The sequence below is a fragment of the Lissotriton vulgaris genome, unplaced genomic scaffold (genome assembly GCF_964263255.1).
Source record: "Lissotriton vulgaris unplaced genomic scaffold, aLisVul1.2 SCAFFOLD_2433, whole genome shotgun sequence".
NCBI lineage: Eukaryota > Metazoa > Chordata > Amphibia > Caudata > Salamandridae > Lissotriton > Lissotriton vulgaris.
The window spans coordinates 2058-20392 of record NW_028253262.1 but is presented as its reverse complement, the minus strand read 5'-3'; the positions used below and the strand labels follow the sequence as shown (position 1 = coordinate 20392).

The following is an 18335-nucleotide window of genomic DNA, read 5'->3' as shown; positions in this document are numbered from 1 at the left end:
TGATGTTGGTCGCAAGAGATTGCCACTCTAAGTGTCACACATTTAGTCGTTGCCTGACTCTCTTAAATTCACAGAATCTATGAAAATGTCACACATAAGCAATTCAAAACATTAGCAGCTGTAGACAAATGGGTGTAATTTCTGATATTTATATGATTCCCTCGTCTTGATTGATGGATTTGGATAGCGAGAAAGTGTCACTCAGTCGTTGAAATGTCACTCATAATTACAATGAAATTATGATGTCACACATAGCAATCTGAAACCTTGGCAGCTAGGTACAAGTTGTCTTTGAAGTGATTCTTTCTAATGCTAAAGGCGAAGCAGTGTCTTTGGCTAGCCGCCAGCGACTTTCTGACCATGAACGCAAGTTGCCTCTCTTAATTGCTAATGTATATACTTCTTTAGGACATTATAATCTGAGAACCAGACCTTCAGTACCACCTATTGGCAAACCTAGTCCAGACAATTATGCCAGACCAACCTGTGAGTCTCTTAAGAAACCACAGGATAAATCTAAACAACAACAGTAAGGTAGACCCCTCGGAGGCTCTCCACCCCCAATGTCCTCTGAGAGAGGATACGATTTTCATCATTGTACTAAAATCAAGACTCCTTTTAGATATCAGATTACTGATCCCTGTTCTACTCGTTCTTTTCAGGACTTGTCTGACTAATGTTTGACAGAGGAGGGTGATCTGACCGCAGACAAGAAGAGTACATGAAACCTAAAATGGATTTGAAGATAAAGAAGGCAGATCGACCACCTGCAAATAAAGCCCCTTTTCAGGAAAATAAAGTTCCGGCATTAACAGCTAAATATGCCGCAGATAGTGACTCTTCCCGACAGCGCGGGAGAAGTCTTCTTAATACGCCGGAAACTCCACCAATTTCTAGTAGTGAGAGTGTTAGAAACGGGACCCTGGCTGGCCAAGGCTTGCGCCAGAGTCAGTCAGAGATCACCATGTCTAAGTCAGGGGGAGGGAGTTACACACTAAGATAACCCCTGCTCACCCTCTAGGTAACGTGACGCGAGCAGCAAGGCTAATCTCAGAGGCGATGTGTAAAGCGTTTGCGCGCGCACCCAGCAACAACACCCAAGGCCCACCACAAAGAAAAATAGCCTTTGTATTATAGCAAAACACATTAGATACCACCACACACTTTACAATGTGCCAACAGGCACGGGCAGAATTTACAAGGGATTATGTACAGGACAGGGCCACCTGGACCACTGTCAAGGGTATGCACGTTTTAGAAATAATACTTGTAGGTATAACACTTAGCACATAAACATAATGACTGTAGCACCAAAATAGTAAATGTAGCACACAACCAGCAACTACTGGTAAAGGGTAAATACCTCCTAAGCAACCCTAACCACTGTAGGAAAATCACGCTGGGAACTAGGACCTTATTATCTGGACCTATAGGAACATAAACAATCACCTAAGCAGGTCACATTTAGCAAAGGTAATGGGACATAAACAATCCTTTAAGCAGGTCACTTTTAGCAAAGGGGAAGAAACATAAAGTAATCACCTAAGCAAGTCACATTTAGCAAAGGTAATAGGACATCAACAATCCTCTAAGCAGGTCACTTTTAGCAAAGGGGATAAAACATAAAACACATTGCACATGAGGCATTAATACACATTCTGAGGTGCAGGTAGAACATTTGCGCAGGAATCACATAAGCAAGTAAATCACAATGCGCAGGGTGCATGTAGCACAACACTAGAACTGTCCCCCAGGCCAACTGGCCTCGCAAGGGCGGAAATGCCCTTAGTCCGAAATGTCAGGGAAGGCTGCGCAGGCAGCCAAAAATACAAGCCTAAACGTAGCAACTGTCCACTAAGTGCTGGACAGTTGTAAATCAATGATGGCCAACGTTGGAGCCTTGTGGGCTCAAGAACAATGGTGAGGGCAACGCAGCGTGGGAGCCACGGGGCTCTGACCAAGTAACTGCCCTCTGAGCCTCACTGGGCCCTAAATCAAATATAATGTCACCCAAGAGCCTTTCAAGGCTCCAAAACAAATGTGGGTGATGAGCCTCTCTCAGGGCTCACACAACAATGAGGGCTGGAGCCTCGTGGGCTCGAAAAGTTAAATGGCACCCTGAGCCTCTCGGGGCTCTAAGACAACTATGGGCGGGAGCCTTTCAGGCTTTGTAATCTAAAATTGCCCCCAGGAGCCTTGGGGCTCCATACACCAAAAATACGGGCGTCGTTGGAGTCCTTCATGGACTCGGAAACAAATGATGTCCCCGGAGCCTCAGGGCTCGACACACTGGAGGGGGAGGGGCGGGCACCGGCAATGTGCCCCGACACCCTCCTCCCTTTACTCGCTCTCCCGGTCCCGCTCACCGGGTCTTGCTGGGGACTTCGCTTCGGTTTCCCGGCTCCTCTGCTGGGCTCTCCCGGCACTCGGGGAGCCAGGCGGGCGCCGGCACTTCTCCTTGGGGCGGCGGTGCTCTCCTCCTAACCACAGAGCCCTGCCTGCACCCTCCATCGCTCCTCTCCTCGCCGCTCGGCTGCGGGGCGGGACTTCCGGTCCTCGTCTCGGCGGCTGTGCAGCGATTGGCCGGTCAACCAATCACTTCCGGGTCGCCGCGGCAGCGCGGCGGCTCGTTTCAGGCAGGCAGGCGGGGTCTCATTATCCGAGGAGTGGGCTCCCTCGTGATAAATTACCATATAAGAACGGGGCAATGCCGGGTGGGCACCTGCTTTAAATAATTAAATAAAATGGGCAAACGCGGCGTGGCAGCCGCTTGGCAGTAAAAATAACAGCGCTCGGAGCGCTAAGTAAATTTTGGCGCTCCGAGGCTACAGAAGGCGGAGCTGGGCAAAAATAAAGCGCTTCTAGCGCTATACCCAAAATAAAGCGCTCCACAGCGCTAGCAGACAAATAAGCGCTCCAAGGGCTAGGGGCATGAAATAAAGCGCTAAGAGCAAAAGCAAAGCTCCAGCAAGGTCTGGAGGCAGGCAGGGGGGCAAGGCTGGGTCCAGAGCCAGCTCACTGGGTCTCCAGGCAGGGAGACAGTCCAAGTGGCGGTCCTCCTGGCTCCAGCAACAGCAGCAGCCCCCTCTGGCAAGATCCTGGAAGAGGACAGTTGCTGTGGGGACACAGCCCCATTTTTATACTAAGAAATCCTTTGTCTGTAGGTGCAGGGTGGGGGGAAACCAGTCGCAGCTGGCTTTGGAGCACCCTTGATGGCCCAACCACCCATTTCATTCACTAGGGAGGCTAGGGTCATTAGACGCACCACAGGGGCCGGAGCCAGCATTGTGTGGGGAAAGCCAAGCCATCAACATGGTAATCTCACACTCACCACCGGGGCAGACCCATCCAGCCTTCCTGGAGCCAGGCTCACCAGCCAGCTCCAGCCAATCACACGCCAGGCATATTTTACATTAATTTGCCAACTCCTAGAAGTGGCATTTCTACACCAGACATAATCATGCCACATACATCATTGCAAAGCATTCACTCTCACGAGTTCGCACATACCAAATTCGAGTCTGCACTCCCCACGCATCAGGAACTACCAGGGACACAGACATTCCCCATGCATTCCTTTGGGAGGGCAGGCCAGCCTTACTACACGCACGCACTTTACTCTGGGACACAGGGAAAAAGTGCGCAGAGACCAAAAATCATCAACACAGATCACAGATTAAAAGTAAAAAGATTAGGGGTGAACCTGCCATAAGGGCCAAGTCCAACAGAGAGCAACTGAAACTTTTATTATAGTTGAAACTGTGGATACCAGCGTAGCCCCTCCAGACAGACTATATCACATGGATATTCAAATTAAGGGTGACGCTAAACGCACCATTAAACCAATATTCAGGGACAAATTAACTACTTCTTATGACATTCTTTTGTCAGTGGTTAACTGTCCCCCACCTTTTTTTATTGTGGTCCCTCAAGGTGAGGATGTAATAATCCCTCCCTTTTCACACCTTGTGCCTGACAAAGTCAAACACGTATATGCATCTGAGTCTTTGTATTGGCCCCAGCACTTTATTGTAATCACAGTTGTTGTGATAAGGAGTTCTGATACCACGTTATTAGTAAACTGTCCACTCCTCAGGTTTAACCACAATATCCTATTAAATGGCATGCTAAGGCACACGTTAAAGAAAGTTTCCCCCAACTGGATTACCAGGGGGAGTTGAAACATGTATCTCTCAAATGAATAATACTCTTTTTCCTGTTCTGAAACCATATCATTCCTATCGTATAGTCTTAGATTATAGACATTTGAATAGCCATACACACACCTTTGCGGTACAGAATACCCACAGTACAGCACTCATTAATAATGTGGTCAATAAAAAATACAAAACCACTTTGGGTACCTCCAATGGTTTTTTCAGTCACAATTTGGCCCCAGAGAGCCATGGCTTGCCCACATTTAACACCCTAGGTTTCCAGATCCCAACTTCCTAAGGGCTATAAGAATAGCCTGGGAGGTTTTGCAGGACCAAGTGTATCGATTCTTCATGAAACTGACTCTGATGCCCTTTCCTACATAGATGATATCTACCTGATGCAGGATGAATTAAACCCTAATTTGGAAAGAGTGGATAACATAATATTGCCATTTGCTGAACTTGGTTACAAATTTAACTTAAAAAAACGTTATAGCTTTTATCAGTGTCCTTTTCTTTGGGTATAAATTTTCAAAAGAAGGCTAAATTCTTTGCTCGCATTTTTTGGGGAAGAGTGCACAACTGCATCCTCCCAGTACACTTAAAAAATTGCAGTCCATTCTAGGATTTTTTTAATTTTGGAAGAACATACATACCTGATTATGTACAATGCATTAAACTGCTATCTGCCTTAATACTCCCTGATTGTTTTGTCTCTAGCTGGATGACAGAGCACATTGATACCTTCTGTTCTTCGCAGTCTGATCTGCTGGAAACATGTAATTTACATACATGTGTCAATACCACAAATGTAGTCATCCGTGTTTTGCTGGGTGCAATTGGATGTACATTTCACCTTAAAAGAAGGTGAAACAGTGCTGAGATCATATAAATTGCATTTAAATTCACCTGCAGAAATGCCTTTTGCTTCTACTGAAAAAAATCTGATTGCTGTGAAAATGGCCATCCTCAGGGAATGACCATTTGCTCAAGGTAAATGCATGATTGCTGTTTCTCCAATGCCTGCCTTAGAGGCTGTCATCAAAGCTAACATCCCTAAGGACTACGTCTTTAACAGCTGTGTATGTAGACTTTGTCTTTAATCTTTCTTCGAAAAATCAAGAATTTTCGCAATATGAACATGTTTATCCTTTCTCTTCTTCCGTTCTACCTCTTGATCAATATACATACTTTATTTATACAGATACTTCAGCACAACCTGCTGTAGGTTCTTATCAGCAATATTCTGCAGCATGCTCCATTGCTATTGGCACAGTGTCCGATTGCGTTTTCTACCCCCAAACTGCTTGTACATAGTTTTTAGGAAACTTTATAGTGCATTTGGCTGAACTAAAAGGTTTACTTCTTGCACTTAACAATACAGATCCTGGATTCCCCATGCTTATTGTGTGTGATTTGTATTACTGTGTCCAGTCCTTCAATTATGATTTACATTTTTGGTGACACAATTATTTCAGAGATTTCAAGGGTAGCGCAATCCAGCACAAGCTGCTTTGTGTTAAAGTGGCAAATCTTAAAGATAGATTGCCACAAACCCATGTCAGACATGCATTGAGTCATCAACCTGTGGGAGCACATGCTGTAGGGAAATCTGGCAGATGAGGCAGCCAAATCTGCAGTAGCCATGGCTAAAATAGCAGCAGAAACACACTCTAAAACTCGTATCGATAATGATATCTTGGCTACCATAAATGCATTTAAAAAGGCACACCTTTCTGACCAGACTGTTCCTGTTGTAACTTTTCCTGGAGTTGGTGACCAAATGAGTCCCAACGTAGACTGCAGAAGTGATTTAATTGTTGCCCCTCATAAAGGTTTTGAGTCTGTGGGAGTTGCAGCCACTATTCTGCTCTTACAGCGCTGGTATTGGTGGCAAGGTTTATACCAAGAAACAAGAAAATATGTTTTACCTTGTAACATATGCCAGCAAATCAAAACTTCCTCTGTGTCTCGCCCACCACAGACCCATCTCTTTAATTATAACTAGAATTTAGGCTGCATTTACTTAGACTGGTACCGGATGTACCAGTGTGTACATGTCTCTCCCTCTAGAAGGGTGGAATCATACCCCCACTGCCAAGACAGGCGGGGGTATGATTCCAAAGTGTTTGACACCAAACACAACATGTTTCCTTGCAGCTATTCCAAAGTTAGCAATTACTGCGAGGTTATAATGCCCTTAAGAGTATATGGTCTCCCTGTATCACAGAACAACCCCATAGAACAGATTCTGAAGGCTGCAGAGGGGCCTTGCTCATGCATGGGCACGCTCTTAGACAAAACACAGCACCCTGCCTTCAGGATTGATAGGGCCTGCCATAGGGGTGACTGATTTATTTGTGTAGTGATTTAAGGTAGATATAGGTAACCTATATCTAAGTAAGGGGTGCATACACCACCTTACCCAGGCTGCAGTAGCAGACCTGTGCTGTCATTTTGGAAGGCTGTCCAGGGGTGGCATAATACATATTTCAGCCCCTGGTAGGCCTCTGGGGTACCTATGCCCTTGGTAACTAAGGTACCATATTCTAGGGACTTATAAGGGTACCCCAGTGACCAAACTAGAGTGTACCTAAAGTGCATGGAATCATTTTAGAGAGGAAGCAGATAGGCTGGGTACCTGAATAGCAGGCTCCCAGCCAAACTAAGTCACAAACCATCAAAATACCAGGAATAAAGTGGGGGCAACCACGTAGTCAGATTTCACCTTCCTATAATCTGCAAAGAGACTGATCAAATGTTGGTCTGCACCAAAGGTGATGCCTACTGAGTCGGGGTCGTCCCACTGCCTCTGTGTGAAAATTTCCAGGAATAAAGCAAAAAGGAGCGGGCGAGAAACCAGCCCTACCTAGTACCCCTTGCCACCCGAAATCTGCAAGAGCTCATGCCATTGATCCACACCACAGTGCTGGGCTTGTTGTAAGAGCTATGTACTGGTGGCTCAGTGGACTAATGCATCTACTCCAGGGGCCTCTGTTTGACCTCATGGTCACAGGTTCAAATCCCGGCGGGTCCACTCAGCCTTTCATCCATTTGAGGCCGATAAAATGAGTACCGTTAGGTAAAAATAACCATCTTATTCAGAGCCAAGATGCCCCATCAGGGGCAAACGTGCACTTTCTAAATACACATGTTATGTTATGTTTAAGCATTCACCCATCCCAAAGCACCTGAGAGTTGCATACAGGTAAGGCCAGAATGTCAACATTGTTAACATGAATTTAACTGCAATGTTTAATAAACAACAGGTGCCACATGAAGATGTTACAGTTAAACCCTAACACAACAACAGGAAACAGTTTACTTTATGCGCAAAGTTGCCATGCCAGTGTTAAATGGAGCATTCCATATGGCAAACTTATTAGAACACACATGAAGTGTGGTGATGACCATGATTTCTGTAAAAAACAAGAAATAATACTTGATCGTTTTATAGAAAGAAATTACCCAGAGCATGTACTGCAAGAAGCCACTAGAAGTATTACAAGTGAATACGGAAATTTTATTGGCTCTGAGATTGAGAGAAAAGTGCAAAAACACTATGGGAGTTATTTATGAGAGCCTTGCGTCTAAAGAATTTGTTGTTCAGACAGATGCTTCAGAGCAAGGGATTGGGGCAGTGTTGTCACAGCTAAATGAAGGGGGCCTTGATCAGCCAGTTGCCTTTATTAGCAGGAGGCTTCTTCCCAGAGAGCAGAAGTGGAGTGCCATTAAGAGGGAGGGGTTTGCTGTGGTTTGGTCCCTGAAAAAGGTGAGACCATATTTGTTTGGGACTCACTTTTGTGTTCAACTGGCCACAGACCTCTCGGATGGCTCATGCAGATGAGAGAGGAGAATCCCAAGATGTTAAGGTGGTCCATTTCCCCACAGGGAATGGATTTTAAGGTGGAACACAGACCTGGGGTTGCCCATGCAAATGCAGATAGACTTTCTTGGTTTTTCCACTTAGCTGATGAGGACTACCAGGGTGTAGATTAGTAACCCATCACCTTTCGTTTGCTGACTTATACTGGTGGTAACTGACTCGGACTGACCCTGGGCTCTGCCTAACCAGGCCCAAGGCCAGAGCTATGCTGAAAGAGAAACATTAGAATACAGTTAAACACCTACATAGACTAGGGTACACAATGGTATGGTGGGGTACCCCTGTGATTGGCATGACCTACCCTATAGGCCCCTAGTATATATACAAGGGCAGGGGGATTGGACTGGGTGCCAGGACTGATTTTAAAAGTTAAATTGTGCCCAAACTCGACTTTGGTGTTTGAGTCACTTACAAATGGATAACCTACACTATTTTGGCATAATAGGGACCCCCGGGGTCTCCCCTAGGTCTCCCAGGTATGGTGGAGGGGGGCTCGGGTATTTATAAGGTAAACCCTTATAAAATTAGTTTTGATATGCCTGGTAAAGTGACATTTCACATTTCACTCCCCACATTGTGGTAAAGTGCTGCTCCAATTTGACTGTGATGCTAGGAGCACTGTGGCGGGAGGATCTGCAATATTTCTACAGATTCAGAACCCCTAAAGTCTCTCGTAGTTGCACATGGGGTGGGGTTCCTCTAGATATAAGACAAGTACTTATAAAATATGTTTTTGTAAGTCCTGGAAAAATGGCCCAAGTCATTTTTCCTATTGCAAATCCCCTGTTGCATAGGTTAACATGGTAGGACGTTATTGATTAATAACTCTTGATAGGAGAGGGCTAGAAATGCCATTCAAAGACGTCCCAGAATGGTATTAATAAATTCAACAATATTGTATTGTTGAATTTCTCCTAAAGTGTATATACAAGATGTTATAAGACTTTCTTGTTTGTAAGTCCAAATGCAGCCTTCCAGTGGTCTGCCCGGATTGGTCAGAGTTAGGTGCATTAGCCAAGCTGCCTTTAAGAGGAGACAAAGAGCCCCTGGGGTTAACCAGCTGTGCTGGCAGGGCAGTGTACTGTTCCATAGGTATGCCAGGTGAGGGGGAGGACTCGTAAACTATGTTCTTCAAAGAGGAGAGCAGAGAACAGTGTCATTTACAACTCTGAACTTCCCACCTTAGGCAGATGGTAGGATTAAGGAAGGCATGAGCAGATGCATGTGAGAGAGTCTAAGTAAATTAGCCATCCTAGGGGTGTGTTTAGCTAGCTCTTACCTCCTTGCTGGAAAATCAGCCATTATGGATTTGGAAGATTTGATGCACTCTGGGACAAAATATTGCCACACTCTACAAGATGTGATCATATATTGGAGGAGTTACCCTGCTCCCATTAGTCAGAAGTGGCCTCCTGCTTGACCCAGAGAATTATGGAATAAGTATCTGAGAGGCAGAGTCCTGTTGAGAAGTTTTGCTGTGCAAAGATTTCTAAGGCCTGACCTCTGAAGACTGCACCATCTGAAACTACAGCCATGTGGATTATCTTGCTGAAAAAGAACTAAAGAGTGGACTCCCTGAAAGCTACAGGTTAAAAGAGCTCATCTGGAACATCACCAACTAAATCTACACCTTGGAGAACTACCAGTGGATTTGTACGGGTTTTGTACCAGTGGATTGTGGGAACTGAAGTCCTCAACTTTCAAGGACCATCTTGGAGCTTCCAGACCCTTAGAGTGAGTTTGAGACACACTGGGACCTCTTGAGGAACTTCAGGAAGAAGTTCCAGAAGTTTGGAGAACTTTGGGCAGCTTTGAAAAAAATCTCCATAGAGGGACAGGCTCAACCTGGTCAGCCAGACCGCCTGCCTTCAACCGCGAGCCGGCCAAGCCAACCAGATTTGTCCTGCTAAAAGTTCCATCCAACTTCCTGAGTTTGACCGGGACAAGAAGAAAACTGAAGCCGTTGAACCCTTACCAGATCCGGCTACATGAGGAGCATCGAGAGACCCCGAGAGAAAAAGCTCCAGAAAAGTTTCTAAGTGCACTCCTAGAAAACTTGACCGGGAGCAACCGCGAGAGCCAAGCCGTCTGCCTTCCATCGCGTGCCAGCCTGGATTCCTGGGTTGCCCTGCTGAAGCATTAAAGGGAAATGTTCTAAGCCCCGTCAAGGTAAGTTGACCGGGAGCTCGTCGAAAGGCAAGCCGGCGAACCCTCACTGGATCAGGACTGGCTGGGAGCTTTGAGGGCCCTCGGGAAGAAAAGCTCCAGAAAAGTTTCTAAGTGTGAAGTTAGGAACTGAGACCGGGACCTGCCGCAAGCTGTAGCCGCTTAGGGTTCAATCGCACCCGGCCTGAAACTTTGACTTTGGCCCGGTCTATCACGAGCAGGTATCACACTATGGTGCTATAATCTTGTGTGTGCTATATTTGGCTAAATCTTTAAAAAGTCATATCTCCCGTTCCCGAAATTGGATTGTTAGTGATTTGGTGTCATTTTAAAGATAAAAATATATTTCCTATTTATAGGTCTCGCCTAGGCAGCGCGCATGCACTACACTAGGAGAGGGCCTTTAGCAATCGATCTTCACTTTTCAAGCACTCGCACTCGTGCTCGTGGCATCATCCACCTTGTTGGAGCGAGCAGCGGCGTGCAAGGAACATGTTTGTAATTAACGTGGCCGCGCCGATGGTCGTTCCCACAAGATGGATGCCGCCACGAGTGCGAGTGCTTGAAAAGTGCCTCATGCCTCCCACCCAAGCATTATACATCTCTTCCGCTTGTTTTTAATGCTCGTTTATGGCACTATTTACATTTTTGTTTGCTTCTAGAACTCAAATTTTTACAAAAATAAATTAACGGAAGCCTGTGTAGCTGTTTGAATTCCCACACGCTTTTGCTTGTTTTTAATGCTCATTTATGGCACTATTTGCATTTTTGTTTACCTCTAGAGCTCATGCCTTTAAAACATAAATAAAGGAAAGCCTTTTTTAGATGTTTGAATTGCACAGAATTTGGATACCATGCAGCATTTAGTTTATCATGAAGGCCCACACTTCAGGGATGCTACACTTCTGGTCGCTGTCTTCTTTACTCACCGGCACTGGCGGGGGATGAGCATTGCTGCTTAGTTTGCATTCCTCCTCACCACTGCGAGAAGCAGCCTAGAGGAACAACGCTGCTTCTGCCTTTTGTAGGGGAGCAGTGCCTCACCCCAGGTAACTGAAGAGAAGGCTCCAGCTGGGCAGCACAGGGAAGGCAACGTCATGGGGGGGTGTGTCCCTGTTTGTTTCACCCTTTGTTTGTTCACTCATTTTCCTAATATAAAGCACCAGTAGTGGGTGAAAACATGCTTCAGGCTTGATATTTAAATTGAGTTTACTTTGATTGTTTGATTTCTTGATAGATTCATTTATTAATTTATTCATAGGCCATGTCCACTTGAAGCACACATGCCCAGCAGACAGTGCCCTGTCAAGAGCCAATCTCCATTGAGGATTTAAAAGACAATCCACATAGAGACCTTTTTATGTCAGCGCCCAAACCCTCCCCTCCCTCCTGGTAGCCCTGTCTGCTGATCCCTGCCTTCAGTCAGTGGAGAATGTGAAACATGAACCGGTTTAGCCAGATGGAAAGTAGCTTCCTTCTTCAAACTCGCGTGTCCCTGAGTTTTATTAGCAGTTACTGTTTGCCTTCTGCATTCTCCCACTTGGTGGCAGGAGTAGACACAACTGTCTTGAATATTACCAGACCACTGCTTGACGTTAATACTCTAATAGCTATATTTATAAATAACGGACACCAAATAATGTGAAAAACTATTCGCTACCAAGAGCCTCTATAGTCTCAATGAATTATGAGTGTTGAAATCAGCAAGTCTCACAAAATTTCATTTCTTATGTTGTAAATAGAGATTTACCGCCATTAAAAAAAAAATGCTGTAGTAAAATATTTGTGTCTTACAGAAATAAAATACCTTCTGCTTTTTTGTTTCCTTGGCGGAACATCTGCAACCCCTTTTCCCATTTTTGACTACCCAAATGAATAAAATGTTCACGATTCATTTCTTTTAAAAACACCTTTCAGATGGCTATTATCTTTCCTGATTTTTGCAAAAAAATGCAGCACCTCAAAACAAGTTGATGATCTTAAAAATAAAAGACCCAGGTCTATAGCTTACACAACCATTTTAATTATTAATTATGTAGTGCTGCCACCTCCCCACCATAGAATTGCCTATCCTTAACTAACATATTTATCCCACAATGGGTTTTTGTGCATGAACGCCAGGGTGAATTAAAAGTTAAAAATGATTACACTCCTACACTTACCTGGGTGCAGACTGAGCAAGATATGCACTGCGCAACCCTGTACAAAATTAGATTTCCTTTACTCCTGACATGCAGTTATGGTTTCAGAACCATCTGTCTGAAGGTGAAGTGTATTTAACAAATTAAGAACATTAGATGTTGCAGCACCCAGGATAATGTACTGCATGGTTAAATACTTATAAGGTCCCAAAGGCGAGACCTATTGGCTACGCCAATGCTTGTTATAAATTGGTGTTGGATTTTTATTATGTGTTTTGTCTTAAATATTTACTGAATTGGTGTTTTTATATGCTTTGCATACCTGCCTTTAAAGTAAAGCCTGTCTGCTCGCGGCCAAGCTACCAAGGGTTGAGCATAGGAATCATTTTCTAAGTCCTATCATGTGTTAGTGGCCTTACTGCCAGTGGCAGACCTACATTTCCCCCTACCAACAATCCACTTTCTAACAGCGATGTACTAGGTCTCGCATTTGTAAGAGTTTAAGGTAGTGTATTGCCAATAGCGTAAACTCTTGTTAATGCAAGACCTATTGCGTTGCAAATACTTGTTAGTAGTGAGGGTCAGTTTAAGGGCTCAGGGTGGGGGGTGGTCAGGGTAGTTTTTGGAAGGGGGGCAGGGTTTTAGGTCTCAAGGCCGGGAGTGGGTTGGGGTACTTTTAAGGGCTGGGTTTGGAGGGAGTTGTTTTTAAGGGTGGGGCAGTTTTTGAGTTTAGGGCGGGGGAGTTTGGGCAGTCTTAAAAGGGAGTAGGGTTTTAAGGCTCAGGGCAGAGGGGACGGCATAGTGGTAATTTACAACAAATATTGTTTTAGCAAACCTGTCTTTACAACATAATTCATTATAAAGGCATGCTTGGTAAAGTCACGCGTGGTAAAGGATTGCGTGGTTAAGACACATTCTTTGTTGGGACCGCATTGTAGAGGCACTCGTGGTTCGGCCATGCGTGCTTCCGTCATACAACCAAGTGAATCGGAAAACCTAATACACAACCCACTGAGCAATGTTTTGAACAAATTGTGTTTCTGGTCACAATTAATCCCATGAGACTAGACAGGGACAAATAACAGAAACTCAAACTCTCTTCCATTCATGAAGAACACACTCAAAGATCACTAGAGAATGAAACATGCATTTTAAAATGTTTATTTGAAAATCATTATCTTGTGCAAAAGGGATGAATTGTAACCACACAGAAGATAAAGTTTATGAACAGTATAAACACACATTAAAATTCAAATATTGGTATTATAGTCCACAGCCTCAACAGCCTCATGTTCTACTCTTAGGCGCTATGTTAACTATTTGGTGTGAAGTCCTTCCCAGCTTCCACCTCACTGCATTCTGTTTTATCCTGTTTAATCAGAGGCCTGTTGAAACAAAGCTGTTAGAGTAAACACTCAACATGAAGCAGCTCAATGCCATTTCAGCTATTGAGCATTTTTAACAAAACTAGAACCACAATCACTAATCTTCTAGAAACCCTGTGTGTTAATAAGGGAGAACAATGATACACTTAGCAGAAATGATTTAATTACATGAATGTATTCATCTAAGCTTGATTACCATATTTTCATAAACATTTCCAGAACTAACCAGCATGCAGTGTTGTAAAGACTGGTCCGTGTACACTTGGTGCAGAGCAGAATCTGACACTGGACCGGGCGGGAGCAGAGAATCCCCACTCAGAGCCGGTCGGATCGACCGATGGGGTCAAAGACAGGGCTTGAGTTAAGAGTCACCAGCTTCGGATTGGTAACGGGGGCATTCGGGCAATGCCCGAGGGGCCTGGGTCCAAGTTCCGGCTGAGGGCTGCTATTGAGCAGCCTGGGGGGCGATTTGAGCGGTGTCTCTATTGTTCGATGCCGCCAGCAGCCCAGTGGGTGTCTAAGTAGCCTTTCTGGAGGTAGATGGGCACTCATTACTTCCCGTATAGCAGCAACAGGTAGAGGTGTCACCCCTTTTCTCTCGCTGGGCCTCCCATTAAAGTAGGCATACTGAGTGGGGCAGGGGGTCTGAGCAGAAGTGGCCTCACTTGTTTTCAGGTGTGTTTCCCAAGTGTAAACTGTTGCGTGCATTTCCCCTCCCCCCCCCCCCCCCCCCTTTTATGTTAAATTACGCTGAAGCATTGATATGAGGGACGGCATTATGCTAATGTGGGCCGATTTTTTTATGCGTGCCTGGGCCGATTTTTAATCCCAATCCAACCCTGAGAGTGACCCAGTATCATAGTGACTGTTGTGGTGTTTTCTGTATAACTATGGATTTGCCGCATTTCACACATAATCTATAATGAGCCGCATATTCTGCGCATTTTTTCAAAAATCATTATTTCTAGCTGAAGCGGATCAAAAACCACTAAAAGGGTGGAAGTATATGTTCCTGTGCAGGGGAAAGCTGTTCCCAAAACTGGTCATGTTTCACTTGTTCATTGCTGTGCTTGGGTGTTAAACTGGTTCTAAAGAGGTGAAGTATTTGCCAAGATAGTGTTAGTATTTGTAAAGATGATAAAGTAATAGTATCACAAAATATACCACAACATGCCACAAAATGGGCCTGTCCTTGCCGCATAATTTAGTCAACCCTGCCGCATAATTTGTTTGTCCCCTGCTATAGAATTCCATGGCCCAGCCCATAATACTACCAACCCTCGCACATCTGGAGGGAGATTGGTGGTTTCCCTCCCTGGCCTATTCTTTGTGCTCTATGATGAAGGGCGCGTGCACGGGGCTCGGCTGCCGGTGTGCGCACGCGCAGGGGAAGTGGTTGGTGTTAGTGAACCGGGCTCTGCACTGGTTTCACCCTTCAGAGTCCAGGCCAATAATGCAGCAGCACTGATTTAAAGATTGTGAAAAGGATAATGATTGAAAGGAAGAAAGAGTGAGTGGGAGAGAGTGTTTGACATTGAGAGTGATTATGACTGAGTGTGAGAGAGAGGCAGTGAGAGATGTGATGGTCTCAGCTCTTGACAGAGAATCACTAAAACGTGAAATGATCCATAGGAGATTGAATGAATGTTCTTCACCAGCCAGCCATTGTAATATATTTTTGGATTTTAATGGTGTTTGTGATAAGTAACTCTGTGGCTTGAAAGTGGTTCTTGGGCCCTGGTAGGGGCTGCGCTGGATAACTTGAAGTGACGTCATTTCCGATCAGCTCCAAAAAATCGGAGGGTGATATTAGCCTAAACTCCGGCCCAGCCCTAGACGGCTTTGAATCTTCGATCCTGCCCTTTTGCCTCCTGATCCTGCCCCAGCCTAAAATAGCTGCCCCCATTCCCTTCCACCATCTTGTCTATCACCCACATGAGCCCCCGCACCTGCCCCTCCCTCTCCGCCCCCGTCGCACGGTTGTTGAGGGCGCAGACCCGCCCCCCGCAGCGCTGCACCAGATCTTTAAGATGCTCGTTCCCGGAGTCACGCAGATAGTTTTCTATAGTTTCACCCCGCAGCTCCTCCGTCCGTGTGAACACGAGCGCCGTGAACTGTAGCACCTCCGCCCCGAAGAGGCTCTGGATCCACTGCGCGGACCCCTTCACCTCCCAGGAGAAGCACTCGAGCTGGAGCACCAGGAGGAGGGCGTGAGGACCGGGGGCGGAGAGCCGTGCGCACCGATGCATGTGTGCAGGGTCCCAGCGGTAGAGCAGGTCCGGGGTGTCTACCACCACCAGGGTCCGCCCCACCCACTCCCCCTCCCCCCTCTGGCACCGTCTGGTCACAGGCCCTGCTGAGTCTTTGGCCTCAAACTCTCTCCTCCCCAGGATGCTGTTCCCGGTGCAGCTCTTCCCGGCTCCGCTGAATCCGATGAGGACCAGACGCAGCTCATCCGTCCCGCTGCAGCTACCACCTGTGGAGGGAAAACAAACACAAGTGAGTGCAAGACCAGGGAAGGGGGAAAGACAGGGGGGGTTAGGGAATCAATAACTGACAGTACAAACTAAGTCACATTCCTCCCCTGCAAACCCACTATGGAGGAGGAGGCGAGAACCTTTGGGAGGAGCAGCCCCCTCCTCTCTGGAGCTTCTCAGCACTCACTGATCCCCCCCGACCTCAAAGCCCCCCGCAGTAATGAGACCCCCTCACCCCTGTGTCTCACCCTCACACTGAGGCCTTGAATAAGGGTGAACAGAATCTCAAACAAAACAAGCATTTGCAATGCAATAGGTCTCGCATTTTCGCAAGTTTAAGCTATTGGCATTGTAAATGACACTGCCTTTTATTTATGTTTTTAAAACAAAAATAAAAGGCATTGTTATCTACAATGTCAATAGCTCAAACTCGCATAAATGCAAGACCTATTGCATTGCAATTGCTTGTTGAACTTCGCTTCAGGCAAGCAGCAGACATACCCACACACCACAGGGCTGAGAGCCCAGGGAAAGCAGTGAAAAGGAAAGTCAGGAAAGCAGCAGGCACCTACACCAAGGGGCTTAGTGCCCGGGGAAAGCAGAGAGAAGGATGGACAGGCAGGAAGCAGGCACACACACACACGACGGGGCTAGGAGCCTGGAGAAAGTGGCGAGAAGGAGAGACAGGCAGTCAGCAGGCATGCACACGACGGGGCTGAGAGCCCACGGAAAAGCAATGAGAAGGAGTGATAAATGTTTTATTGATTGATTATTTAAAATCTTTACCAAAGAGAATGCACAATATAACATGTAATTTATAGAATACAGTAAAAGGGCGATAATTTTAAAAATAAGCGATAATTTCATAATAATAAAATTCAGAAATATAAACAGTATAATAGTTAATGTTTAAAAATTCCAGTTTTCTCCATGCGCTTGTTAAGAATTTTGAGAGAGCAGAGTTAATATGTATATCTTCCAAGCAAAGACACTGGATTAGTGCTTGTCTACATGTCCTTATTGATCTTTTGTTAAAGTGCCTTTTTAATAGTGTTAATCTTTCATTTTTTAGTTCTGGGCAGAGGCACAATAGATGTATGATATTTTCTTCTCCTGTATTACACAGCCGACATGATATATTGTTTTCAAGCTTTTTCCATGCAGTGCATGAGATTCTCCGGGCAGGATCCGAACCGGGCTTTCATGAATATATTTTTATATTTCCAGGTCCAAGCTGTATTCAAATATTGTTGCGGAATCTTTTTTTTATAGCTATTTATTATAGACCAAGCATGTTTCCTTTTGACCAGGGACTCTTTGTCACTTATTATAGATAGGATATCAATTGTCTTATTTACAATTTTTTTAAGGATTCATGAAGAATAGTGGTCATCCAAATTTCCTTCAGCCCAAATTCATTCAAAAGCCTTCTCAAGATACTTCCAAACAGATAGTTTATTATTGCCCTCTACTTCTTTCCATAAAAGCTTCGAGATTAAATTGTCCTTGTCATTTTTTACCCTATACCATACTTTAATTGTGTTACCCATCCGAGCATGTAGTTGGTTGGTTCAAGCCAAATTCTAGTCTAATTTGGGACTGTGAGGCATTTTTTGGTAAACAGAAAAGAGATCGAAATGTTTTCGAGATTTCTTTGTTTAATGTTATTGCGTCCTTTCCGTTCAATGCTTCACTGCCGTAGGTTAGGGAAGGTAACAATTTTGCAGATATGACCTTGAGTAGCGGCTGGTAGGTTAAGTTACTGGTGGATTTTTTATCATACCAAATGCACCTGTTAGGGAGTTCGCCTTCCGGGTAATGTCCAATATCTGGGGTTTGAAGCTACCCATTGTCATCAAAAACCAGTCCTAGGTATCTATAGATTTTTGTTTGCTCCAATTTTTCTTTACCTAAGAACCATTTCATATTGTATTTCCTTCTTAGATTTTTTTAGACAACCAAAGCAGTGAGAAGGAGTGACAGGTAGGCAGCAGGCACTCCCGAAACGGGGTTGAGAGCCCGAGGAAAGCCATAAGAAGGGACAGGCACACACACACAGTGCAGCGGAGAGACTGGAGAAAGCAGTAGAAGGAGAGTCAGACAGGCAGCACTTACAGACAACA

The 18335-nt window shown here is 45.2% G+C and overlaps 1 pseudogene; it reads right to left on the bottom strand.

Moving 5' to 3' along the window:
- Positions 1-15567: 15567 nt before the first annotated feature.
- Positions 15568-16211, bottom strand: LOC147661070 (GTPase IMAP family member 1 pseudogene; annotated as a pseudogene).
- Between the last annotated feature and the right edge of the window lie 2124 nt (positions 16212-18335).